The sequence below is a fragment of the Equus przewalskii genome, chromosome 1 (genome assembly GCF_037783145.1).
Source record: "Equus przewalskii isolate Varuska chromosome 1, EquPr2, whole genome shotgun sequence".
NCBI classification, from domain to species: Eukaryota; Metazoa; Chordata; class Mammalia; order Perissodactyla; family Equidae; genus Equus; species Equus przewalskii.
This window is the reverse complement of record NC_091831.1, coordinates 26,091,128-26,100,140: the sequence shown is the minus strand read 5'-3', so window position 1 is coordinate 26,100,140 and position 9,013 is coordinate 26,091,128. Positions and strand designations below refer to the sequence as shown.

The 9,013-nt window shown below is 49.1% G+C and overlaps 1 long non-coding RNA gene across 1 annotated transcript; it reads right to left on the bottom strand.

Moving 5' to 3' along the window:
- Positions 1 to 3,463: 3,463 nt before the first annotated feature.
- LOC103549789 (uncharacterized) lies at positions 3,464 to 5,909 on the bottom strand. Its single transcript, XR_544614.2, has 2 exons — positions 5,772 to 5,909; positions 3,464 to 5,669 (listed from the first exon to the last, which is right to left on the bottom strand). It is a non-coding gene; the product is annotated as an uncharacterized lncRNA (long non-coding RNA).
- Positions 5,910 to 9,013: the final 3,104 nt, after the last annotated feature.

Sequence of the window (9,013 nt, the reverse complement as noted above, 5' to 3'; positions counted from 1 at the left end):
CAGAACAGGCACTGCCTGATAGGGGCAGTCTGCTGTGCCGTCTGCTCAGGATAGGGCATCCTGTTGCTGTGGCGCCCGGGCCAATGCAGAGTGAAGTCATATTTCCCTGGGATCTTTGCTCGACCCCTGTGGCCTCTCCTAGGACTTGGGGACAGATGGGTCTTTACAGGTGTAAACCCTGTGTGCTGGTGAGGCTTTGGCATGGGACCAAAATTGCTGTTGACACAACAGATAACAGCGTGTTTCCATATGGCCACACCGAAGATGCTCTCTTTAGGGGCTCCTCACACTAACTTAGAAAGCTTGAAGAACCAGGAAATAAAGGATGGAGAAAAGTGCTCATGGGCAAAGGTTGCAGGCTGGTGGCCTGTAGCCCAGTTTAGGATTTGAATGCCTTTCGGCAAGGTGTGCTCTCTGCAATTTGCCAGGACCACCTGCACTGCTTCCATGTCTTCCTTCTCATTCACTTATGTCACCTGTCCGACCCACAGAGGTCTCTGAGTTGTCAGCCTCTGGATGAAACTAGAAGGATTTAGCCTAGAGAAAAGGAGCAATTAAATAATGCTTCATGAGGAGCTTTCAAAATACCACTTCTTTCATTAGCCGGGCAGAAATAATACATCAGGCTTAAAAAAATACAACAGTGAGGAGCCGACCCTGTGGCCGAGTGGTTAAGTTCACGTGCTCTGCTTCGGTGGCCCAGGGTTTCTTTGGTTTGGATCCTGGGTACGGACCTAGCACCAGTCATCAGGCCATGCTGAGGCAGTGTTCCACATGCCACAACTAGAAGGACCCACAACTAAAATATACAACTAGGTACTGAGGGGCTTTGGGGAGAAGAAGGAAAAATAAAAAATAAAATTTTAAAAAATAATAAAACAGTGAAAAAAAAATAGGAAGTCTTTCATCATCTCATGTCCCAGAGTAACCACTTCAACAATTGGTGTCTATCTTATAAAAGCACGTTAGGGGCTGGCCCCGTGGCCGAGTGGTTAAGTTCGTGCGCTCCGCTGCAGGCGGCCCAGTGTTTCGTTAGTTCGAATCCTGGGCGCGGACATGGCACTGCTCATCAGACCACGCTGAGGCAGCGTCCCACATGCCACAACTAGAAGAACCCACAACGAAGAATACACAACTATGTACCGGGGGGCTTTGGGGAGAAAAGGAAAAAATAAAATCTTTAAAAATAAAAAAAAAAGCACGTTAATCTAAGGATTTAAGGTGAGAGCTGTCCTCTATGTCCTGCAGATTGGAAAATTAGCAAATTAGTTCAAACCATAGCATTTGAAAGAGCCTCATTGTCATAGATGATATTAACATCAGATTTGACGACTAGAGGAGGTCGTGTGTAGCTCCCTTCCTTAGAGGTTCTGAACTGGAGCCCATCTGGACTGAGTCCAGTTATGTCCTGACGGGGCAGTGGTGGGGTGCTGTGGGAGTGGCCGGGACATCTGGCAGTGGTGGTGGTGGGTGAAGGAAGATGGTGACTCAATGTTACTTGAAATTCCTTCTAGCTGTAAATTGCTCTGATCTCAGCCAACAGAGTGGCTGTGAGTGGATTAAATCTAAATTCTAAGGTACTAGCTGGAGGTCCCCTTCAGTGCTGCAGGGACAGCCTATGTCTGCCTCCACATTGCTCTTTGGAGCTTTGATGGCAGTTGGAGTTGAGGAGGTGGTGGGGTCTTTCCCTTGATTTTTCAGCTTCATGTCCCACCTGGTCCACGGTTCATTTTTCAAAGTCAATGGCCTTGATGGAGGGGGAACTGTGCTGCTCTGAGAACCAAGCTTGACTCCATCGTGGTTCCTGTTGGCCTGGTTCTGTTTCTTATCTAAACTCTTCACAAATAACCAAATACCCAGCCCAAGGGGGTTCTCATTGATTAGCCTCCAGCCTCCCCCACCTTCGCTACCCCCCTGTGCCTGAACACTGTGCCCTCCCAGGAGACCCATTTCCCATTCATCTTCATCTGTGAGTCCCTGGAAGGCTGGACATTTGGTCTCTTCAAACATTTTGCTCATATCTGGCTTGTCAGAGTTCTTGGCCCTTTGCAAATGCTGCTTCCTCCACTCTCTAATCTTACTCAGAGCAGCCTCCTGGGTTTTTTCCCACTAACTTTTTCTCTTGCCAAGTTCAGATCAAAATTCTTCTTTGTGCACCACAGTGATTAAGAACGGGGCTGTGTGGTCAGATGCACCAAGTTCAAATCCTAGCTCTGCCACCACTAAATTCTGTGGGCAAGTTGCTTAACCTCTCTGAGCCTCAGTTTCTTATCTGTGAAATCGGATCACTAAGCACCTATTTCATAGGGTTGTTGAAGAATGATGAGATCATCCATGTAAGGGCTTAGCACCTGCTGGGGAAGTGCTCAGAGAATGGCAGGCAACCCTGTTATATGAGGAGGCTTCTGCAAATGATCTGACTTGAACTCTGTGTTCATTCTCCCATCACCTTGTGGAACAAGATGTCCTACATCGCACACAGCTTGATTCGTGGTTTGGAGTTGTTTTCTGGTTGTTTCACGTGTGTGTGTTTAGTCTCAAATGACCTGTGAGCCCTTGGAAGCTGGGACTTTTCTTCCTCCTCCCTCCCCACGCCTCGCACCGCAAGTCTAGTTTAGTGCTGTGCATCCTGAAATCTTGCCATGTTGTTGATGATAGTAAAATAAATACCCTCTCCCGTGTTATGAAGGAGCACTCAGAATCTCCTTTATTTGCCCTCTTGGGGCGCGTTGTCTCCCTTCGATGGTTAAAGTGTGAAGGATTTAAAATGCCCACAGGTCTGCCCAGTTACTAGGCAGCTTGGATGCTGCATGGAACACAAACGTGCCCCAGGACCATTCTGCTCCTGGAAGGATGATTACACATGTGCTCCAGACAGAAACTGTGGAGTACTCTGCCCTGTCATTTCCTCCTAAGGATCTACCATGACCAAGAATCCCCTCGCAGGTAGCAAGGGTCCCCAGCCCACTTGGTCAGTAGCATATGGCCTCACTCCAGAGGGCCTGGTTCAAGAGCAACAGTCAGCTCCCTGGCTAGTAGCAAGCAGGAAAGAGCCCTATGCAGGCCTGTCCAGCGGAGGAGGACCAAGCAGCTGGGGCAGGCTCTGACTGTGCTGCCCACCCAGGGGAGCCTGAGCAGGGGCAGCCCCTTTCCCAGCATCACAGAACTGGGGGGGCTGGGAAGTGAGGGGGATGGACATCTCTTAGCAAGAGCAGCCTTTGCTAAATCTGGATTGGTTTATGCTTCCACAGCTGTGGAATATTCAGGTTATGCTCAGGGGTTTAGAAAATCTCTCAAAGGATGTGTGTGTGTGTGTGTGTGTGTGTGTGTTTGCATGCCTCTGTGCTTTTCTGCTGTAGGAGGAAGGTACAAGAATGAATAACGAGGAACTGTATAAATGATAAGGGCAGGAGGTATTTTTAAAATTCCATTCTAGAATAAATGGTCATAGGCTCTCATTTGCTGAAGAGAAAGGTCCCCTTTGGAGACTTTATCTGCGACACTGTCCTGATAATCTGAAAACAGCAGGGGGTGGGGCGGGCGACATTCAGATGTCCCAGGTGCAGTGGTGGCAGGGGCTGCTTAACCTGGAAGCCAAGGGAGGGGTTAGCCGGGGCTCTGCTGAGGAAGCCCTGCAAGATACCCTCACTTAAAAGCTGGGCTTCAGGTATAGAGGAGGGAACCCTGGGGTAGGGTCAGAACAATAGTTAACCTGTTTACTGAGTGCTTACTATATGTCAGGTACTAGTTACATATACTAGTTACACCTCACAACCTTATGAGGTAAGTACTAATTGCTCCCACTTTACAGAAGGGTAAACTGAGGCTTAGAGGTGAAATGACTTGCCCAGATGTCACACAGCCAGTAAAGGACAGAGCCGGACTTTGAATGCTGGCAGCCCACGGCGGAGGCTGCACTCCTAACCTCTGCACTCCTCTGCTCCCCATCGCCGGTACCACCTCTGCCCTCCCCTGCCTCCCTCTTCTGCTTTCCCCTTGAGACTGGGAGCTCTCTCGAGGCAGGAATAGGGTCTCACTTGAACTTTGTTTTCTTAGCACCTGGCACAGTGCCTGCCATATGGTAGTGACAGCCACTCACTAAGTGTTTTGTGAATGAGCAAATACCTGGATATGTGACTGGATGAATGACAGAAGGAAGGATGTATGGATGACATAGAAACCTGGACTCCTTCCAGAGAGTTCATCTCAAAGCAGCTATCACAGCTGTCTCCCACTTTGCTGTCCTGATGAGGCAACTGGATCTCCCCAGAAACAGGGATGCCCTGCCTGGTACCCTCTCTCTGGCTCTGTTGTTGCTATGGTAACTGCTGGTCTGGGCTCTGGCTGTTCGCCTGCAAAGGGACTAGGAGAGCAGAGGGGTCAGAGGGTCCAAGACAAGAGACCCCTCCTTGTTCCCTAGAACTGGGGCCAGTGCCCCAGGCCTGCTTTGGTCAGGCCCACAGACGCTTCCTGAGCATGCACCTGGCCCTGAGGAAGGTGTGGAGGAAACAGTTCCTGTAGGTCCCACGCTGTGTGCCGAGGGAGCCCCCAGGGAAGACAGACCCAGGAGTGAGGATTGTGGCCGGAGGAGGGACTTGAGGGACAGCCTCGTCACCAGTAGGGGAACCAGGAAGTAGGAAATTGGCTGTAGGGAGCCCTCCTAAGAGCAAGGTAATAACCGCTGCCGTTCTCGTTGTCGTCGAGTTTACTATTCGTCAGGCCCTGAGCTGAGTGCTTCACATGTGCCCTTTCTCCTCAGTTTTCTCAATGGCTCTATGAGGTGGACAGTATTATTCCCATTTTACAGGAGAAGAAATGGAGGCGAAGCGAAGGCTCACAGAAATTATGAGACTTGCTGAGCTAGGACATGGCACAGCTGGGATTTGAACACAGAGCCCAAGCTCTTAGCCCATGTGCTCTTTACTCTGTGTCTGGAATCTCGGTCTCATTGCTCTTCACATGGCTTTGTCATGGGAGAAGTCTGGGTGTCTAGTGGGCAGGACTCACAGGTGGGCCTCCATTTTGAGTGGGCACGTGGAGAACGGGCAGGGGGTCCCCCGTTCCTGGTCTCTCTATCCAGCATTAAACATTCAGGCTGAGCAACCGTGCTGCTTGAAGCCTTGTCTTGTTCTGGAGGGGTGGAGCTTCAGTAGTTTCTGGCCTGGGCGGCCTGTAAAATGCTGCAAGGAGGAAATACTTGTGTGGAGAGGGCTTCTTAGGAATCCTTCCAGACAAAGCTGTGAATATCCAGAGGGCTGAACGCCACCAACCTCCTTGGCCCTGAATCTTGCTCTACTTAAGGCTTCCGCTGTCGTCTCGTTGGCCCTGATTCCTGGGGCATGGGGAATGTATGGGCTGACTCATTTTCCTTGGCTGGGAGATCTTGCAGCCGACTTGCTGGTTTGACTCCTGGGGGGCTGATTCAGCACTAGCCATGCCCTTTGGTATAGACCCAAGGCCACTGTCTGTCTTTGGGTGTTCAACCACTCTCCCAAGAGACTTTTGGTCTAACACAGCTCACTCCACTCTCCAGGAATAGGTGAGCAATGAGGCCGTGGGGGCTGTGCGAGTCTTCTCTGGCCTATTGGGAAGACAGGCCCAAGGGCAGCTTATGAGAAGTGGCAGGAAGTGGGTCTTTGCTTTCTATTTCTATTTTAAATCAAGTTACCCTAAGAAAAACCCAAAATATTACTGGTCAGTGGGTTTTAAAGAAACACATAGAATCAAATTCTTCCCCACTCCCTACCCCACTCCAGTCCTGTAAATCTCACCTTGTACTTTTAAGACCTAACTTTTCCCAGCAAGAAAAGAAGAATGTCTTTGACTATCTCTGAGGTTTATGTGCTCCCATCTTGCTGGGAGATAATTTGTTGTTGACAGTTTCATTTTCTGGTTTCTTTGTGGGGCTGTAGAGGAAGATCAGAGGGATAAAAAAATGTGACTTTGGCCTATAAAGGAGGGGCCCCACATTGTGCAGGAAGAAATAAACCAGCCCTGGGCTCAGATGAATGGAACACAAGCATTTGGGGAGAGAAAGACAGTCGTGTAGATTGGCTTTTCTTTGGGGAGGCTCCTCACATTTTCCCATGTATCAGCTAACATGGTTACAGCTCAAACCCAAAGCTGATTTGGAAGTTCTCACATTCCCCCCATGCCCAGGCAGGCCTCAGAGCCACTCCTTGACTTCACTTTCAATCACTCACCACCTTTCACTGCACTGTTCTCGGGCTCATTTTGCAACCATTGGTCTTGTCTTCCTAGTAGTAGACTCAGTTCCTTGGGGACAGAGCCCTTGTATAGTTCTATTCCCCACATAGTCCTGGCCCAGGCTGGAACACAAGCTGTATTGCTCAGTACTTGGTTGCAAATGCCTTTTCCTCACTCTGGAGTCATGATGATTGAATAGATCCCAGGCAACAGTTTATTTTTATGGTAAGATGCTTGGTGATAAATCCACAGACAGCATGTTGGTGAGTAGAGAATACAGCAATTACCAGGAGAGGAAAGATCCCCTCAAACAGGCTTTATGCACAGAGCGCTCGCTGCAGTGTTGTGTCTAAGAGCAAAAAAAGTGGAGCCACTGAAGCGTTCCTCAGTAGGGAGGCTGGGTAAATGAGGGTTCACTCATCCACATGGGGAGAGAGTCAGCAGCTATTTTAAAGAGCAAGGTAGAGCCAAATGTTCAAAAAAGATATCCAAGAAAAGTTAGATGGTATGATGCAATTTATGTAAAGAAGAAAAAGGGGGCATCCATACATGTGATACATACATGGAAAATTTGGAAGGATACACAAGAAACTTCATCTTGGTATCGCTGGGGAATGGACTGAGAAGTCAGGAGTGGGAGTTTTTATCTGTTAATTTTTCTGTCAGGGGTTGAATTCTTTTATCATGACTATGTTGTTTCTATTTTTTTTAAAAAAACTAGTTAGAAAAACAAGCTATCTTTGGATGGCAATGAGAAAAGTTAACTCTAAAAGGTGCCCCTCCAGGGTGGTGGGGGGGTGCAAGGCAGAGGAGGGTGAAGGGGGCGGGGATGAGGCGAGCTGAAGGCACACGCTTCCTTCGCTGTGTGGTTCTTGGCTCTGTCTGCCCGCCGTCCGCTGGCCAAACCAAACAACCTTCCAGCTCTATGCCATGAGGTGGAGACCGGACGGAGCATGAGAATGTTCTGAATCACAGCCTTCGGAACAGCTTATGTTAGCACTTGAAGACCTTCAGTGATTGTTGCCACCAACGCCGCTCCGGAAGCCAGCTATAAAACCCAGCAGCACCTAACAGAGCGCTCATCACGGTTCAGGACTTCCTAGTGGGCAGATCGAGTTAACTGTCTCACTCAAAAATTGCCAGTGGCTCACCGCTGCTTATTGTATGCCGTCCACATTTACCTTAGCTTAGTGTTCAAGGCTTTTCCATGGTCAGCCCCACTTGACATTTTCAAACTCATTTGCTACGATTTCTCAGTATATATACCAGCACTGCCTGGGGTCAAATCCTGGCTTTGCTACTTACCACTGTGTGACCTTTGACAAGTCACTTAACCCTTCTGCGCCTCAGTTTCCTTATCTGGAAAATAGGGAGGATGATAAGGGTACCCACATCATAGGGTTGACATGGGAATTAGATAAATAAATATACGTAAATGCACATAGAAGGGTGCCTGGCACACAGTAGATGCTCCTTAAATGTTGCCTACATCTATTATGCATTCCTACTGACTCCATGGTTCTGGCTGGAATGCCTTTCCCCATCAGTCTTACCCATCTTTCAGAAGCTCTCTCAGGCAGCACCCTACCATGAGCCTTCCCTAATCCTCCCAGGTATCAGCGGTTCTTGGATTGTCAATCACCCGGGGAACTTGGCAAAATGCTGATTCCTGTGCCTGACTCCTAGAGATTCTGAAGTCTGCGTTGTGGCCCAGAAACCCACACCCGGGCGATCTCATAGGTGTAGTGCAGGGCCACACCTGGAGAAGCAGGTCCTAGCTGGGCTTCTCCTTTGAACCCACCAGCAGTGAGTTTCCACGTTTCCTGTGGTGCTTTTCACAGGTGAGTAGTTGGGAGGTCACCTTACTCTGTCCCTCCCAGGGCACAGGCTCGGTCCTATTCATTTCTCTTTCACAATGCCTCATGTATTTCAGGCTCCTCATAAATGCTTGTGGACTATGAATGACCTGCTAGAAAGAAGTGCTCACCAGCTTCTGCTCCCCCATCCTCTCTGCTTCTATCACTGTGTGACGGTGGGTGCACTCAGGGGGTGTGGCTGATGCCACTTGGATCATAGATCCCAAGCAGGCTCATTGGCATCCCCCAGGTCTATTTTCCAATAGCTCTGTGGGAAAGAAGTCCACTTGGGTTTTCGTTAACTTTCCATTTGGAAAGGAAATGAGAGCCATCCTCAACTAGGGGTTGCATCGGTCACTTGAGGGAGCTTTATCAAGAGCCTTACCTGAGTGCCACAAGGGTTCAAGGTGGGGTCAGAACATTTGACCTGGCTCTCTAGGTGATTCTGACGACACCCTTGATTATGAGCCAAAGTGCTGGTCCCAGTTCACCGGGGCTGTGCTTCAGCAAGGCAGAGGGAGGGGCCGGGGCTCCAACCTAACCAACCTCTTGGCCTCAGGCCAGCCCTACTCATTTCGACTTGTCAAGAGGCACAGCAAAATGTAACTCTGGAGTGTTCTGCACAGCAAGTGAGCAGATGCTGGGTTAAGTCAAGCATCCTTTGGAAAGAAAAGAGATTCTTTGGAGAAAGAGGGCTGGATGCTCCTTAGTGGAAAGGCCAAAGTTTCCCAAAGAACTAGAACTCTTCCACTTACGAGACAATCTCTTTCCTTGAAAACCAAAAGCTTCAGGTTACTTCCAGCTCCCACATTTCTTTGCACACAGCAGCCCTGTGAAACAGGATCTTGTGCTGGAATCCACCCTACAGCTGGCTTTCAAAGGCCCTTTCTGGAACTCTGCAGGCTGCCTCAAAGATGGGCTAGAAATGCTCTATTTTGTTATTTTTTAAA